The 17,679-nt window shown below is 30.9% G+C and overlaps 1 long non-coding RNA gene across 1 annotated transcript; it reads left to right on the forward strand.

The window, feature by feature from the left end:
* The first annotated feature begins 11,639 nt into the window (after positions 1-11,639).
* LOC149226435 (uncharacterized) lies at positions 11,640-12,870 on the forward strand. The gene is made up of 2 exons (XR_016247042.1): positions 11,640-12,237; positions 12,342-12,870. It is a non-coding gene; the product is annotated as an uncharacterized LOC149226435 (long non-coding RNA).
* Positions 12,871-17,679: the final 4,809 nt, after the last annotated feature.

Here is a 17,679-nt window from a genome sequence, read left to right on the forward strand (position 1 = left end):
TTATACCTCTATAAGAATTCTCAGCTAAAACAAAAGATTCTTATGGAATTGCACACTTCTCCTTTAGGAGGGCACTCAGGATTTTTAAAAACATAACACAGAGTTAAGAAGGAATTTTTTTAGGATGGCCTTAAATCAGATATTCAAAAGTTTGTGGTGGAATGTTTGGTTTGCCAACAGAATAAAGTTGAAACAATTAAGACCCCGGGTCTATTACAACCTTTATCCATCCCAAGCCAACGTTGGGAGGAGTTTTTAATGGATTTTATCACAGGTTTACCCAAGTCTGAGGGAAAGAGTGTAATCATGGTGGTAGTTGACAGACTTACCAAGTATGCACACTTTTGTGCATTATCACATCCATTTAAAGCCAGTACAGTTTCTACTGCATTTATGGAAACAATTCAAAAGCTACATGGAAACCCAAAGATTATTGTATGTGACAGAGATCCCATTTTCACTGGAGATTTTTGGACAGAATTATTTTCTTGTCTTGGTACTCAGTTAGCTCATAGCTCATCTTATGATCCTCAATATGATGGGCAAACTGAGATAGTAAACAAATGTTTGGAAGGATATCTTCATTTCTTTGTATCTGATAAAAAAACACAATGGGTCAAATGGTTGCCTCTGGCTGAATGGTGGTATAACACTTCCTTCCATACAGCAACAAAAATGACCCCATTTATGGCACTTTATGGGTATCAACCACCATCCATCACATCATATTTAAGAAAAAATTCTAAGGTTCAAGCAGTGGAACATCACATCGAACATCAACAACAAGTCCTCCAACTCTTAAAGGATAACATCGTGTTGGCACAGAATAGAATGAAACAACAGGCAGATCAACATCACAATGAAAGAAGTTTTGATGTAGGTGATTGGGTATTCCTACGGTTACAACCATATAAGCAAATGTCCCTCAAGCAAGCTAAGAAGGATAATAAATTATCACCAAAGTATTATGGTACGTACAAGGTGTTGCAAAAGATTGGTACTACGGCATACAAATTGGAGCTTCTTGCAGCTTCTCGATTGCACCGAGTTTTCCATGTTTCATGTTTAAAGAAGGTTATAGGCGACAAGCTTCCAGTTCAAACAATATTGCCAGAACTTGACAAGGAAGGAAAAATTATATTGGAACTCGAAGCAGTCACAGAAATAAGAACTCGATAGCTACGAAATCGATCAATTTCGGAGTATCTTATCAAGTGGAATAACTTATCTACTGAACATTCCACATGGGAGGATGAGAATTTTATACAGAAGCATCCAGAACTACTCAAGCGTTGAGGACAACACTTTTTTGAAGGAGAGGGACATGTTGGGTCCCTATAATACTAGTGATTATCCCATTACTATTGTAGTTGTACCCCTTATTAATATTGTTATGGCCCTATTGTCCCCATATTTTTATTACTGTGCCCCATAGAATCCATCTATTGTTATTTTTGTGGCTTTATATTATTATTGTTAGGTCGTCTGGGTTATAGTGTGACTCCTTAGACTTGTGTATATAGAAATTAGGTTTTGTCATTTGAATTATCCAAGAATTGTTCATTTATGTAATGTAAAGGAGGTTGCCCCCTTGAAGAGGCTAAATTTTAAGGCGTTGATCTATCTTTTCTATCTTTTTCTTCAGCTAGTTTCATAACAGAGACTTACCTTACCTGAGGGAGAGGCATGCAGCCTTAGTAGGATAGGTACGATGGATTCTAAACCAGGACCAACAGACTACTAACCGGGCCATAGAGTGGAAGAACCACAAACAAAGCTAAGAAAAAGTGACTATTCTCTTGCAGCCAAAGGGTAGTAACCCTATCCATCACCTAAAGCAACCACGATCGTTGATCATCTAAAATTCAATGACAAGGACCGTGCCAGATGGATGATCTTCAGAAATATTAGAGCGGCTGAGTTTAATGAAGAGTTATGAAGCCTGTGGTGAACGAAACGAAGAGGACAACAGGAGCACCTCAGGGTTCTCCTGCCTTAATGAGGTGGATGGCCCCGAGGTAAGGACCAGGACGATAGCCTTAATTTCCACCCTTAGCAGAGATACATGGAGTCCAACGGGGAATCTAATGCCACATACCCACGTCCATGTAATATGTGTAGACTGTGGTAGCATTGTCCCCATTGACATTAATCAAATTATATTCATAGGTTAACTCTTTTATTACGTGTGGTTAAAGAATTTATATATATATATATATATATATATATATATATATATATATATATATATATATATATATATATATATATATATATATATATATATATATATATATTTGGATGTCACAAATATTGTAAAGAACGAGACTTTTCATTATTATGTTATCGATCTAGGCTTTTAATTATTCTGTTACAATACCATGGGCCAATACCATGGCTTATCAATACTACATGCCCAAAAACCATAACTTATTTCAAAATCAAAATATTTTACAAATAATTTATTTTAATTTAATTTTATAACATTTTTTAATTAAATCTAAGAGCAAAAATTTTATAATTACTTTTGAGGTATATCTAAACCCTCCATCCCAGCCACTAGTAACAATATTCCAATAGAGATTAAATGGAGGTTTTAATAAATTAAAAAATGAGAATGCTTTTATATAAACATATGTGAAATTTATATAATATAAATAATATTATAAAGAATGAGGATATATGCATCTTAACCAAGGATCCAAGCGAAGTGAGAAAGCAAAGTGCTTAATAACAATAGAGGAAAGATAGTGCATGATTCTTTTAAGTTTTTTATTATTGTATTTTCTTTAACATGATTGATCCAAAATATAGGTTTAATAGTTTACGAGGTTTTTTTTTTTTAGATAGCTTCTTAAATACAATACAATGAGATCATATTTAAGAAAGAGAGTGAGATGGCGGAATGGAGTGGGGTATATATTTGGATTTGAAGGTCAAATGGGGCTTTCAACTACCATTTGTGTTGGATCCAACGAAGTATGTATGCTTCTCGGGGTCAAATGCCCATGAATTTGCAAATGACGACATGATCTTGCATGAACTTCCTAGATTACTCTAGGCGATTATTCAGGATCACTACTTGAGGATTCTTTGTGGCCTTAGGGAGGCATCAACCTTTTACGCGTGTTTTCCATTAGGCTCCTAGTAGCGGTGATTTAGGTTGTATGCTTTTAGCGTTTTGTGTTCTTGCTCAGGAACATGCATTCCAATGATGGACGTTGGTTAAAATGGCTTTGAAGGAGGGGGCTGATTTGCCTCCCTGGGGAGACCCTGACATGGGACCAGCTAGTTAGAAGGTGACATGATGGACAATGACAAAGATGTGTGCGAGCAAGAAACTGGGCACTGCAAAACATGGGTAGTGGGTCCAAACCCTTGCACAGCATAACCCTAGCACAGTGAAACCCTAGCAGAGCTCATAACCCAACCACTTGAAAGTAGAAAAAATATATCCATTAAAATCTTTATATAAGTATTTTTATTATATATAGGGAGAGATTAGACTAGGGTAAATTTCATAGAATATATATATATATATATATATATATATATATTAGTATTTGAAATTATAATTATAACGAGCCTAGATCCATCTTAACCTGGATCTATGAAGCGTCGAGAGGGATCTAATATCTTGAGGTGAAAACCTATTTTTTGAGTGAAAAACTTGAGGAAAGGTTTGCACCCTAAGAGATTTGATCTCTCTAGGTGTTTGATAGATCCAGGTTAAGATGGATCTAGGCTAGTTATATAATATTATATAATATGTATATTTCTATCTATGTTTCTATTTCTTATTCCCTCTCTCTATCTCACCCCCCAAACATACACACTCTCTTTTCATATCTATCTATCTCTCTCTATCTCCCTCCCTCCCTCTTCCTCTTCACCTCTCTCTTCCCCTCCTCTCTTTCTCTCTCCACCTTGTCTCCTTCTGTCTCTCATCCCCCCACTCTCCTCTCTCCCTCACTCTCTCTCCATCACTCCCTTTTCACTCACTCTCTCTATATACCTTTATCCCTCTATGTATTTCTTCTTCCTTCCCTCCCTTTCCCCCTCCAACTCCATCTCTCTCTCATTCTCTCTCTTGAGTTCTATCTGCCCCTTTCTCTCCCACCTCCCTCTGTCTCTCCGCCTATCATTATCTCTCTCTCCCCCCCCTCTCCCCCCTCTCTCTCTTCCCTCCTCCTCTCCCTCACTCCCTCTCTCTCTCCACCTTTATCTCTGTATGTATTTTTTTCTTTCCTCCCTCTCTCCCCCTTTCCAACTCTCTCTCTCTCTCTCTCTTTCTCTCTCTCTCTCCCACCTCCTTCTCTCTATCTCCCCCTATCACTCTCCCTCTTTCTCTTTCTCTCTTTCTCTTTGTCCTGCAACTTTGTCACTATCTCCCTTTGTCTCTCCCCCTCACCCTCTCTTCCCTTCACTTTGCTTGTTTTCATTGCTTGGATCCTTAGTTAACACAAATCTATGTTGATTCTTACTAATACTATTTGTATTATGTAAATTTCACATCTTTAAATATAAAAGTATTCTTATTTTTAATTTTATTAAAGTCTTAATTTAATTTCTAGTGGTTCCACGGTATTTTGGATAGATGGTGATCAATTATTTGTTAAGGCACTCCTTGATGTGAAGTGACTGGTTCAATTCCCTGACGATCGAGGTGATATATTGGACATGATTAAGATGTAGTTCCACCAAGCTTACAAAAAAAAATTCTATGGGAATATTTTTAGTAGTCATGAGGATAAAGGGTTTAGATATATCTCAAAACTAATTATAACTTTTTTTAGCTTTAATTAGAAAAATGTTACAAAATTAAATTAAAATAAAATATTTTATTGTGAAATAAGTTATAGTTTTTGGGCATGTGGTATTGATAAGCCATGGTATTGGCCCATGATATTGTAACAAAGCCTATTACAAGTTGATAATATCCATGGTAAAGTGGGGGTGAATATCCATGGTTAAGAATCTTGTCATATTATTATAAAATATTTTGATTGTGAAATAAGGTATGATTTTTTGGTATGTGATATTGATAAGCCATGGTATTAGCTCATGCTATTGTAACAAAGAATATTGACAAGTTCAAAATATAAATGGAAAAGTGAGGCTGAATATCCATGATTAAGAATCGAATCTCATCATGTGGTATTGATAAGCCATGGTATTAACCCATGGTATTGTAACAAAGCCTATTTACGATTTAATAATATACATGATAAAGTGGGGATGAATATCTATTGTATCTATGGTTAAGAATGTTTTCGTATTGTTATAAAATATTTCGATTGTAAAAGAAGTTATGTTCTTTCGGGCATGTGGTGTTGTAAAAAGCCTAATTGCCAAGGTGGATGATGATTTTTTGATATTTTTTTATTTTTTTAATTGATGGCCTAGATTGATTCTCAAAGGAATATGTTCAACATGTGCTTAGTCTTCTTGTTGTAGTGTGTTAGAGTTTGTTAGGTTGGATTTAATTTTCATAAATTTAAAAAATTAAATTTGTGTCGAGTCGCTCTGCACCCACCAATTTCCTAGGGATTTGAGATTTATTCCAATTCTAATGAGCTCCTCCATTATAAGTTCCTCATTATTATTTATAAAATTAATTTATATATAAGCAATTTTTATTTAGCAAAATGGTCCATTATTTTTAATAAATTAAAAAAATTATATTCATGTCAAGTGGTTGCCTACCAAATTCCTAGGAATTTGAGATTATTCCAATTCTCAAAATGGTAGATTTTACAATAAGATGTGTAATGTTCTTTTTCTCAAGTTAAATTTGACCCATAACCTTTTTATATTAATCATAAATGTGTGCATTCATAGTTTTTTTTTGGTTATATTTATGAAGCCTTTGGCTATATCAACAACATTAATATTTTTAATGTAGTTGTACTAGTAATTACACAAAACCAATATTTATTATTATTATTATTATTATTATAAACTATAAATTAATCTTAGCCCACAACACTATGTTATGTGACTATAACTTAATTATAATAATAAAAATGTTTCAACACAATTAAAATGTAATATTTTCAAATTGTATAATGAAATTCATTTTTATATTTGAAAATGACTGTGGACAAAAAATAAATAAAAGATTTGTTGGCTTTTAAATAAAATATTTGTTGACTTTTTATTTTTATTTTTTTTAATTGAATCACATAAATGTGTGCATTGATAAGGCATTCTTTGTGTTACAATAGTTTTTTTTGTTATATTTATGAAGCCTTTGGCTATATCAACAACATTAATACTTTTAATGTGGTTGTACTAATAACTACACAAATCAAATATTTGTTATTCTTATTATTATTTTTTTAAACTATAAATTAATCTTATCCCACAACACTATGTTATGTAACTATAACTTAATTATAATAATAAAAATGCTTCAACACAATTAAAATGTAATACTCTCAAATTGTATAATGAAATTCATTTTTGTATTTGAAAATGGAGTTGTCTATAATGCGACTTTTTGAGATTCCGGTGACGGAATCCGGCGGAAGAAATTGAGATGAAATCATGATTTGTTGCAGATAAAATGGTTTTTTAACTGCATATTCGGATTCAGCACCCTGGAAAACCCCTGGGACGCTTTCATTGTGCAGAAACTAGTTATCAAACTTGGATTTCAATAAATTATTGCCGGATTTTCACCGGAAAAAATCGCCGGAAATACTTTCAAAAAGTCGCGTTAAAGACTACGGTTTTGAAAATGACACCCAAAAAAAAATATTTGTTGACTTTTTATTTTTATTTTTTTTAATTGAATTAGGTAAATGTGTGCATTGATAAGGCATTCTTTGTGTTACAATAGTTTTTTTTGTTATATGTATGAAGGCTTTGGCTATATCAACAACATTAATATTTTTAATGTGGTTGTACTAGTAATCACACAAAACCAATATTTATTATGCTGATTATTATTTTTTTAAACTATAAATTAATCTTATCCCACAAAAATAAAATATTTATTGACTTATTTTTTTTTTTTTAATTTACTATGGTTAATCACGTAAATCGTAAAAATGTTTCAACACAATTAAAATGTAATATTCTCAAATTGTATAATGAAATTCATTTTTATACGATTTGTTGACTTTTTATTTTTATTTTTTTAATTGAGTGCCTTTAATGAGGTAAATGGTAAAAATGTTTCAACACAATTAAAATATAATATTCTCAAATTGTATAATGAAATTCATTTTTAAATTTGAAAATGCCTCTTAAAAGACAAAAATAAAATAAAAATTTGTTGACTTTTTATTTTTATTTTTTTAATTGAGGGCCTAGATAGATTCTCAAAGGAATATGTCGACTTTAGTGTATTAAAGAGTTATGTTGCATTGAATTTTAATAAAGTTAAAAAATTAGATTCCTATCACTTGGCTAGTGTATTAAAGAGTTTGTTAGGTTGCATTGACTTTTAATAAAGATAAAAAATTAGATTCACTTGTCTAGTGTATTAAAGAGGTTTTTAGGTTGCATTGACTTTTAATAAACTTAAAAACAATTTCCTAGGGATCTCACCTTATTCCAATTCTAATAAGTTCCTCCATGATAAGTTCCTCATTATTATTTATAACATTCGTTTATATATAAGCAAATTTTATTTAGCAAAATCGTAAATTATTTTTAATATAAATTTAAAAAATTAGATTATTACCATGTGACTCCTCACCCACCAATTTTCTAAGGATTTGAAATTATTCCAATTCTAATATGTTCCGAATGATAAGTTTTTATTATTATTTATAGCATTAATTTATAATTCTTTTGTTTCTTAAGTTAAAGTTGACCATAATTTTTTTATACATGGTTAATCAAACTAATGTGCTCATTAATAAGACATTAAAAATATTAATGTGGGGGTGAATATCCATGGTTAAGAATCTTGTCATATTGTTATAAATTTCTAGGGATTTCAGATTATTCCAATTCTAATAAATTTATCATGATAAGTTCCTCGTTATTATTTATATCATTCATTTATAATTCCTTTTTTCCTTACGTTAAAGTTGAATCATAAACTTTTTATACATGGTTATTCGTGTTGTAATAATTTTTAATTTTTCACATTAAAAATATTTATGGGGTTGTACTAGTTTTTACAAGTTAATAATATCCATGGTTAAGAATCTTGTCATATTGTTATAAAATATTTTAGTTTTGAGGTAAAGTGAGGGTGAATATCCATTGTTAAGAATCTTGTCATATTGTTATAAAATATTTTAGTTGTGAAATAAGTTATGGTTTTTGGGCATGCCATATTGATAAGCCATGGTATTGGTCCATGGTATTGTAACAAAATGTATTAAAAAATTGAATTTTATTATTTTTACTTTTATAACATTTTTTATTTTTTAGTTAAACCCACATTTATAATTGTTTATATATTAAGTCTACATATCTACTCTATATTAGGTTGTAGAGCCCCTCTATGGAGAATTATAATTAGAGCTCCTCTATCGAGAATTATAATTTTTTATTTTTTAATAGAATATCTATCTATATATATAGATATAAAACTATTTGAAATGATAATTATATATATATATATATATAAAAGTAAATTTTATATATAATTATAATTTTATATAATAATATTTAAAATATTATATGTTAATTTAATATTAAAAATGATGAATTACATTTATTTTAAGTTTTCATTATATAAAAAATGTATATTAATTTTTTTTTAAATAATTTTATATATATATTTTTATTATATATTATTTATATTTGATATTAAAATACTTTAGGTATGATTCACATTTTACACCATAAAATATTAATACTTGTTCCAATTATATTTAAAAAGTAGAAAACATATATCTATAAGATTCTCTATGTAAATAATTATTTTTGTTATATTTTTTGGTTAGTATTTAAAATATATTATTTGTTATATTAATATTTCAAATTCTAAAAATCAATTTTATATTAAAAATAAAATAAAATATGAATTACTAATCATTTTTAAAAAACTTATTAATAAATAAAAACTCATTCTTAATATAAAATTTATATTAAAATTTTTAAAATAATAAAATAAAATAAAATTATATATATATATATATATATATATATATATATATATATATATATATTTTGAGCTGAACAAAAAAATATATAATTGACCATTAAATATTTTATAGATAATTTACATTTTACAAATTAAATGTTAATGCATTCCTCAAATATTAAATGTTAATACATAGACCAATCACCTTAAAAAATAAAAAATAAAACGTATATCCATTAAACTCTTTATATAATTATTTAAATTATATATAGAGTAAACCTAATATTATATTTAACCTAATTATTTAAATTATATATAGATTAAACCTAATAATATATTTACTAGGGTAAATTTGACCTAATATTATATTTAACTATTTATAGATTTCACCGCTGCTCGTTCTCCTCACCATCTCATCTCATTCAGTCGTGCTTCATTTCTGTGTTTCTGGAATTTGTGTTTGAATATGAATGGCTGCTTCGAAAGTCGTATTAGTGTTGGGCATTTGCATTTTCGCGCTCTTCCTCCTATCTCCTCTAACTGCCATAAGCCATCCAGGTCCAGCGCCATTTTCGCCAGGTAAAATAGCAGTGAACTTCCGAAGTGTAGTTTTTTGGTTACGCAAAGTTGAAACTTAGGTTACAACAAAAGTGTTAGTAATCTTGATGTCTAACTCATAATGTAACAGCCCTAGATGATCAGAACGGTTCCTCTGGAAACAATGTACAAAACACGCAGCCAGATCAGAACGGTTCGTCTGGAAACAATGTACAAAACACGCAGCCAGACACGCAGGCGCCGGGGTCACCAGGTAAATTACCACTGACTCACTCATAGCTCTTTTGTTTTTTCTAACATATCCAATTTGAAACACAAAAAAAAAAATGTGTAAACAAAATCCGGTTACACTACTACAATTTTTTTTTAATAGTTTCTTACTAATTGTAAATTTGTTTACAGGCTGTGTCTAGGATGCAAGTTTTGCTGCATTCCTCAACAACCTTGGGGGTGGTGCTGCTAGATAACAGCGAAGACTTTAGTGATATATCAGTTTGCATTTATGGATTTAGATAAAGCGGGACATCATTACTGTTTATGTTCGCTGATAAAACTTGCAATAATGGAGCAGGGTTTTAACTTTTGGTGCTTATTTTAATCTGATTATGCATTTTGGTGACTGGTTTATTAAATGTTTTTATTGGTGTGAATATTTTATTTTGGTTATGGTTTTTTATTTAGACTTCTTATTGATTTTAAGAGAAATTATAAAAAAAATATATAAATGAATATTGCATAATTTATTTTAAGAAAAAAGGTGTTAGTTTTGATTTATAATTATGTAATTTTCCAAGTTATTTTAATATATATGTTAATTGTGTTAAGAATTGGTATACATTTATTTTAATTTCTGATTTGTCAAGTGTTAAGTCAGAAGTACATATAAAAAGTTCTTTTCTAAATGCAAAATAAATAAAAAATATTCTCATATATATACATGTTATTTCTTTCTTTTAAGTGGTTTTATTTAGATTCAGTACTTTTGTATGCAAGGTATGAAGTGGTAAGAATGCCAAGGTCATATTAAAAAGAGATATAAATTAGTGTGGTATAACTTATAATTTTTTTCATTTGATTAATAGACAAAAAAAAACTTTTTTTGTTTTAAGAAAATAGATATTATTTTTTTATTTATAATTCTTTAATTTTCCAAGATTTTTACTAGATATATTAATTGTTTTAAGAATTAGTATACATTTATTTTAATTCAGATTTAAGAAGGAAGCCAAAAGTTTTGTTTTTAGGATATATATATATATATATATATATATATATATATATATATATATATATATATATATATAGATATATATAAAATTTTTGTTACGGTTTTTAATTTAAATTTGGTATTTGTTTTTTATCTAAATTTAGTACCTATATTTAGTGTATAGAGTGGGAAAAATGTCAAGATGAATTTAAAAAATATATATATATAAATTCGTATTGCATGATTCATAGATTTTCTCATTTAAAGAAAAATAGTATTATTTTTTATTTATAATTGTTTAATTTTCAAAATTATTTCAGTAGGTATGTTATTTGTCTTAAAAATTAATATACATTTATTTTAATTTTAAATTTATTAAATTTAAAAAAAACACAAAAATTATTTATAATGTAAAATAAAAAAATGATGTGAGGATATAGACCTTTGATTATTTTTATACATTATCATTTTATATATATATAATCAAATCCATGTTTAACCTATATACCTGATGTAAATGTACATATTTTCATTTTGAATAAAACACTACTAAAATATTTTAAAAATATATAATTTTTAAGCAGTTTATCTGTCTAACACGCTACCAATACCATATAAAAAAATCAAGTAAGCACTATAATTAATGTAATCGTTTATCATATTTAATGCTGTCCTTATAAGATAAATAAATGTATCTGGCTACAGTTTAACTCTCTTAATTTTTACCGTTTAACTCTCTTAAATTTTACATTGAAGTTACACCAGCTCGAATAAAGTCCAGAGCTAAATATTTAATACATACTTCCATTTCTGTCAATTTTGGAAAGGACTAAGCTATTAGTTGACTTTGGAATTTCCTGGTGGCTCTCGTATCCCGAGAGACCCTCCAGGCATAAACACTCTCATTGCACCACAGGAGATGATTGGATGGTTGCATGGCCGAGGTTTGATCCAACGGATATGGTCTTCCGGCAGAGGTTTAGGGTTAGGGTAACCTGGGTTTGCTGCAGGGAGAGTTCATTTCCTTCCTACCAGAGTTTGGACACCGCTCTGCAACCCTTTCCCCGATATGGTGGTTCCGTCTTGCTATGGCTCTCCTACAGCTTATAATTCTTCTACTTGGCACAGTTCGAGCTTCTCTTCTGTGGGTGCTTCCAGAAGCTTCCGAGGATATTTCATCTTGTTCCAAACCCCTTACTGCCCTCGTCTCTGTCCTTACAGTGCACTGACTTTTCCATAGTTTCTTGCCCTCGGCTCTGTCCTTACAGTGCACTGACTTTTCCATAGTTTCTTGTTTCTTCCTCGGGCAATTTGGGGTTCTTCAAACTTCAGAGACAGACTACAGCCTGCCTGCCCTGGCGAATCTGGGCGAATCCACCCCTGGCGAATCCACCCTATCATTGAGTTCCCAGAAAATCAGGTAAGAACCATTTGCTTGGTCTGCTCATCTCACAATAAGGTTATCTAAATTTATAATCATATGCAATTTTATCTGAAGGCATCTTCCTTTTGCGGGTTGAGCAGTTTATGGCGGTTTCTTTTGCTGATGGAGCGGCAGAACTAGCCCACAAGCACTGCCCTTCGACTCCAGGTTGGCACATATATCGTTTCCTCTAAGATCCCTGCTGTGAATGTCTATTTGACTATTGGGACAGTTGATGGCTAAAGCCCAGGGATTTAAGGCCACCGTCTCCTCCTACTTCAGTTTTCTTTACTGAAACAATTATACTGTCCCTCAGACGAGAAGGGTTTTCTCTTATGTTTTTTGTGTGTTTTTGTGAAGTGAAGGAACTCCTCCATTATCGGTTCCCCTGTAAAGCAAATTCATTCAGGGTATAAGTTCACTACAGTTACTTTTGTGTATATCCAGGGTTTCATCAGCCAAATGTCTTAATTACGGTGGTATGTTTGAGGTTATTACAGCGCTCTGGTTTTATCTTAGTTATTGGATTTTACAATTAAGTGATTCATTACCATTAGGTTCCGCAGCGGCCTAAAACCTACTGTTGCCTAAAACCTACTTGTATGGTGGTGAATGTATTTAGTTTCTTTCTTTTGAGTTTTTATCTACCAACTCCTTACCCCCTCATTACTATTTTTTCAAGAGTTTTTTTTAAAAGTTGTTCAGTGCCCACTAAACCATTGGGTTCTGACATAAATCTTGTAACAACAATATGATTTCTGCCCTTCTACTTACAACCTTAACACAGTTTTCTTTTTGTGTAAAGATTGTCCACAAATTTATAACAAAAGGGTTGAACACAGTGAGCATAATTTTCGCTTCTATTCCTTAACTAATAACAGAGATATTAGAATTTATTGCAATTATATTTTCTAATGACACATTTTAGGAATAAACCAACAACAAAGGATCAAGACTTATCTGATTTGTGCACAGCCAAACCAGGAAAATGGTATGTGAATGGGACTATTCCTCCCTACCAATGGAATCAACAATTGAGTGAGTATTCCCTCATTGGGGAAGAATGGAATCAGCAATTAAGTCCTGATTCCCCCTTTCTTCTTTCCCAGTGCAGTTGGTAATTTTACAGCTTTCTTCTGCTAATTCATTCATTCACAATCCTCTAGAGCTGTCTCTTCCAGTCTACAGTGGTTCCCTCGTCTAGTCTCGAATTGGTTCCCTCGTCGAGTCTGGAATTGGAGCAGATCTTTTAATTCTGACCAGACAGTCTACACTGGTTCCAAGCAGCTCACGATGACCCTAGAGGCAGTATTCCTCTATTCTCTCTCTGGCTGGTACTCCCTCTTCTCATGGGTGTTACCGCCTCTTCTCCGGGCTAACCCCTGGCTGTTCACCTCTCGGATATTTATCTCTAGTTTTAGGGAAAGAAAAGCCATAACTGACCGCCAACTCTCTGGAAGTTATTCAACTTAATTCACAAGTCCCCATTTCTTCCCTTCTTTTCCACCAAAGTAATTTTTAAACTAGTACTTCCATAACATTTGTTACTCAAAGTTAAAGTCAAAAGTAAATGACAACAATAATTAACAGCAGTTTCTTTATACAAGTCCTTGCATAACATTTGTTACTCTAAGTTAAAGTCAAAAGTAAATGACAACAGTAATTAAAATATTACACCCCTAAGGACTGATGGTGTTACAATATCATTAGTTAAATCCAGTTACAGTACCCAAAAATTATTTAATTGTAAAATTGTTTAATATGCTCGGACACTGGGTCAGTGTGCAAATGCCACTGCTTGATAACAGCTTAGAGGTTGCAGCCATGGATGCAGATAAAGCTAGACTCCATTGCTAAATGCTGCAATAACCTTAATTTTAACATGGGGATCACTTTGATAACAATGTTTTAGTGTTCATTTTGAATTGTGTATTTTTTAAACGACTTTTAATATTTCATTATTTCATTTTGTTTATGAGGATGACTGGTAAGAATGTTTCATTTTTTCATTTTGTTTATGAGGATTACTGGTAAGAATGTTAAGTGAAATTAGGAAACGGTATAATTTTTTTAAATATAATTTAAAAAAATATATTTTTTAATTATTTTTTATTTACAATACATAAATACAAAAATATTTGTGTACTTTTAATATTGTTATATTTATTATATATTTGACAATAAATTATTTTAATGTATAAATATTTTTTTTGGAATTTTTTGGGAAGAATTCACATTGTATGGTTCATCTTCACTGCACCATGAAAAAACAAATCTAAAAAGAAGGTTAAATAGGAAGACAGGTCAACCTAACAAGCTAAACAGTCAGGGTATGCTTGACTCTTAGAAGGAAAGGGGAAATGTTTAATTATATATATATATATATATATAAATTTAACAATTCATTAACCATAAGACTATATATATAAATATTAAATATATAATATTTATATATAAAAATAATATTATTAATAATAAATAAAACTAATACTAAATAATATTAATATTAAATTATATATCTATATATATAAAAATCACTAAAGACTAAAAACTAGTAAGAAAATAACTATACTGTTACTAAACACTAGGATTAATATTAATAATACTAATATTTATATATTATTATTTATCAACTAACCCTTATATTTATTAGGTTTTAATAATATTAATTCTTTTTATTTTATATATATAGATATAACTTAAAGACTAAAAATTAATATTAAATATATAATATTTATATTATTAATAATGATAATATTGATAATACTAATACTAATTATATCAAAATACTGATAAATAATATTTATATTATATTATATTGTAATATTTATATATGTGGTGTTAATATATATATAAATAACTAAGGATTAAGAACAAATAATAAATTAATTATAATATTACTAAACACTAGTATTAATAATAATACTAATATTTATATTAATAATAATAAAATTGATAATACTAATACTAATCCAAAAAAATACAGAAGGCTTAAAGAAAGGCTGAGAAAATTAAGAAGAGAGTACCTTAATCTAACAACTACTAACTTTCCACAGGTTATCCATATTAATATTACTGGAACAGCTCTCAATTTCAATGGCTTCACTAAACTTACAATGATGGAAATGAAAAATCTAAGCGATAACTCTAACCTCCTCAATACATATAATGCATATATGATGCTTAGTTTTCTCTGGATATTAGGCCTCTGGTGCTTGATATTACACTCAGTACACGAGGGAGATGTGAGATAAAGTTACTATAATAACTATATTAAACCTTAGGATATATATATATATATGCCTTGAATAATGGGCCTATCATAACTTACGGACATATATATTAATTAAACTCCGGAACAAGAACTTACGTGCGATTTATGTGATATTACATACAGAGTTGGTGAAATCTCGATGGGGGTGTTCCTAGTTAAAAGCGCACATTAACCCTGCTCAGATTACATTGAGCTCGCTCTTGTAAGCGGTAAGACGCGATAAGGAGATAGATGATGAGACAACATTTTTACTAACTTGTGCGATGTGTTTCGCTTTACTCGTCTGACAATTCGCGGGCGGAGGGAGTTTAGGGTTTGGCCCACTAACCAACTCTTCCTGCCACATCTCTGGGGTTTCGTGCTCCTCTGTGGCGACTTGGTCTACTGAAGGCCTCCGTCTGAGTGCTGAGCTTTGTGCGGTTTGACATGGTAATGTCTGCTGAAAATATAGAAGCACCTATGCACAACGGACTCATAAAACATGATTTTCATTTGTTAAATGTTGAGGATTCAGCAACTACTTGGGGTTTCTGCCTTGAACCAATTCTAATGGTCCACCTCCACTACACAGGGATGGCTCAAGGGGATCCAGAGGTAGCGGGGAACACTATGATCCAGGAACCATCTTTGAAAGGTAATTCTTTGGTAACGTAACCCCAAGGCTACGAAGTTTTACCTACAGTTTCTATTTAGTTAAGGGTTCCTTTTGATTTCGCACTGCGTCTTTCAATGTTTAACTGAAACCACTCTTTGTTCCATAGGTAGGCGATTCACCGAGGATACATTCCCAAATCAGGTGAGAAACCCTCCTAGGGCATCATTCTACTTGCATATATATAAAGTGGATTCTAGCACATATTGAATTTATTGTTTTTGACCTCTGTGACAGGTAATATGGTGTGATTTCTAAGACAGTCTCATGTGAAAGACGGCGGCCCTTAAAAGCTTAAGAACTTACAGCATCCTAGTTTATTTATATATATAAAGTGGATTCTAGCACATATTGAATTTAATGTTTTTGACCTTTGTGACAGGTAATATGGTGTGATTTCTTAGATAGTCTTATGTGAAAGACGGCGGCCCTTAAAAGCTTAAGAACTTACAGCATCCTAGTTTATTTAAAGGTTGGATCTATTTCGTCTCCTACACAAACTTGTTTACAAAACCCACTGTTTAATTATATGAAAGCAGAGGCCGCAGTGTATAACGTTTTCTAATATCCGGAAATGGGTCGTGAACTAGGTAGGGCTCTTACAGTTTTTGTGACACTACTCCAGACTTAGTCGTTAGAGGATTCTGGGGGTTTCTCCTCTATGCAAAATCTTAAGTTATTAATGTACATGATGGTTCTCTCCTTTTTGTTTGGTTATATCGACATGCTCCCGCTGTTGAGAATTTAGTTATATCAACATGCTCCGGCTGTCTAGAGTTTTTCGGAAACTTATATAATCTATGTCATCGACGGTTTGTCTTAAAAGGTGTCTTATACTATATCTATTTTTTTATTTGAATGGTGGATTTGGTAGTTTCTTATTGATTTGAAAGTTAGGCCGAGAATGCCTCTGTTTTTCTTTGCTCATGGCATTGACTGATTCATTGATTGCTCCTGTTTTAGGATTAATTGCTTTCAATTTGCTACTGTAATAATATGCAGTTAATACATTATTCTAATCCACCGTGGATTAATATCCGGCAACATGGTTTCTGTATATATTACTATAACTTAACATTAGAGATAGATTCTGTTGAAATCTCGTAGCATTGCCTACCGACCATTATATAGAATCTCTAATAATACAAATCGAATGTTTCGCTACTATGCTATAATTAACTGCTTTTCATACTCCAGAGTAGAGGACTGATTAATGATTGGATGAACTTAATCTTCCATCTCGAGCTAGAATTTATGGTTATTTCTTAATGTTTGTCGTAATGAGTGTTTATGATTCTATTTGCCACATCGATAGTTCTTATTCTCATTAATGCTATGCTTCCGAGGGTTTTCTTTCCTATGTTTACACTGTAAATCAAATAATTTTTCTACATCAATTCAAAGGATCAAATTCCACTTAATCATTAGACTAATTTCCATGGTCATTAACTCATAAAGAAGCTTTCTATTCTACTTATCTATTTAATCATGTAATGAAAAGAGTAATTTCCAC

This window comes from Pinus tabuliformis, chromosome J, assembly GCF_031772625.1.
Source record: "Pinus tabuliformis cultivar Carrire ecotype Pingquan chromosome J, CPIR1, whole genome shotgun sequence".
Classification (NCBI taxonomy): domain Eukaryota; kingdom Viridiplantae; phylum Streptophyta; class Pinopsida; order Pinales; family Pinaceae; genus Pinus; species Pinus tabuliformis.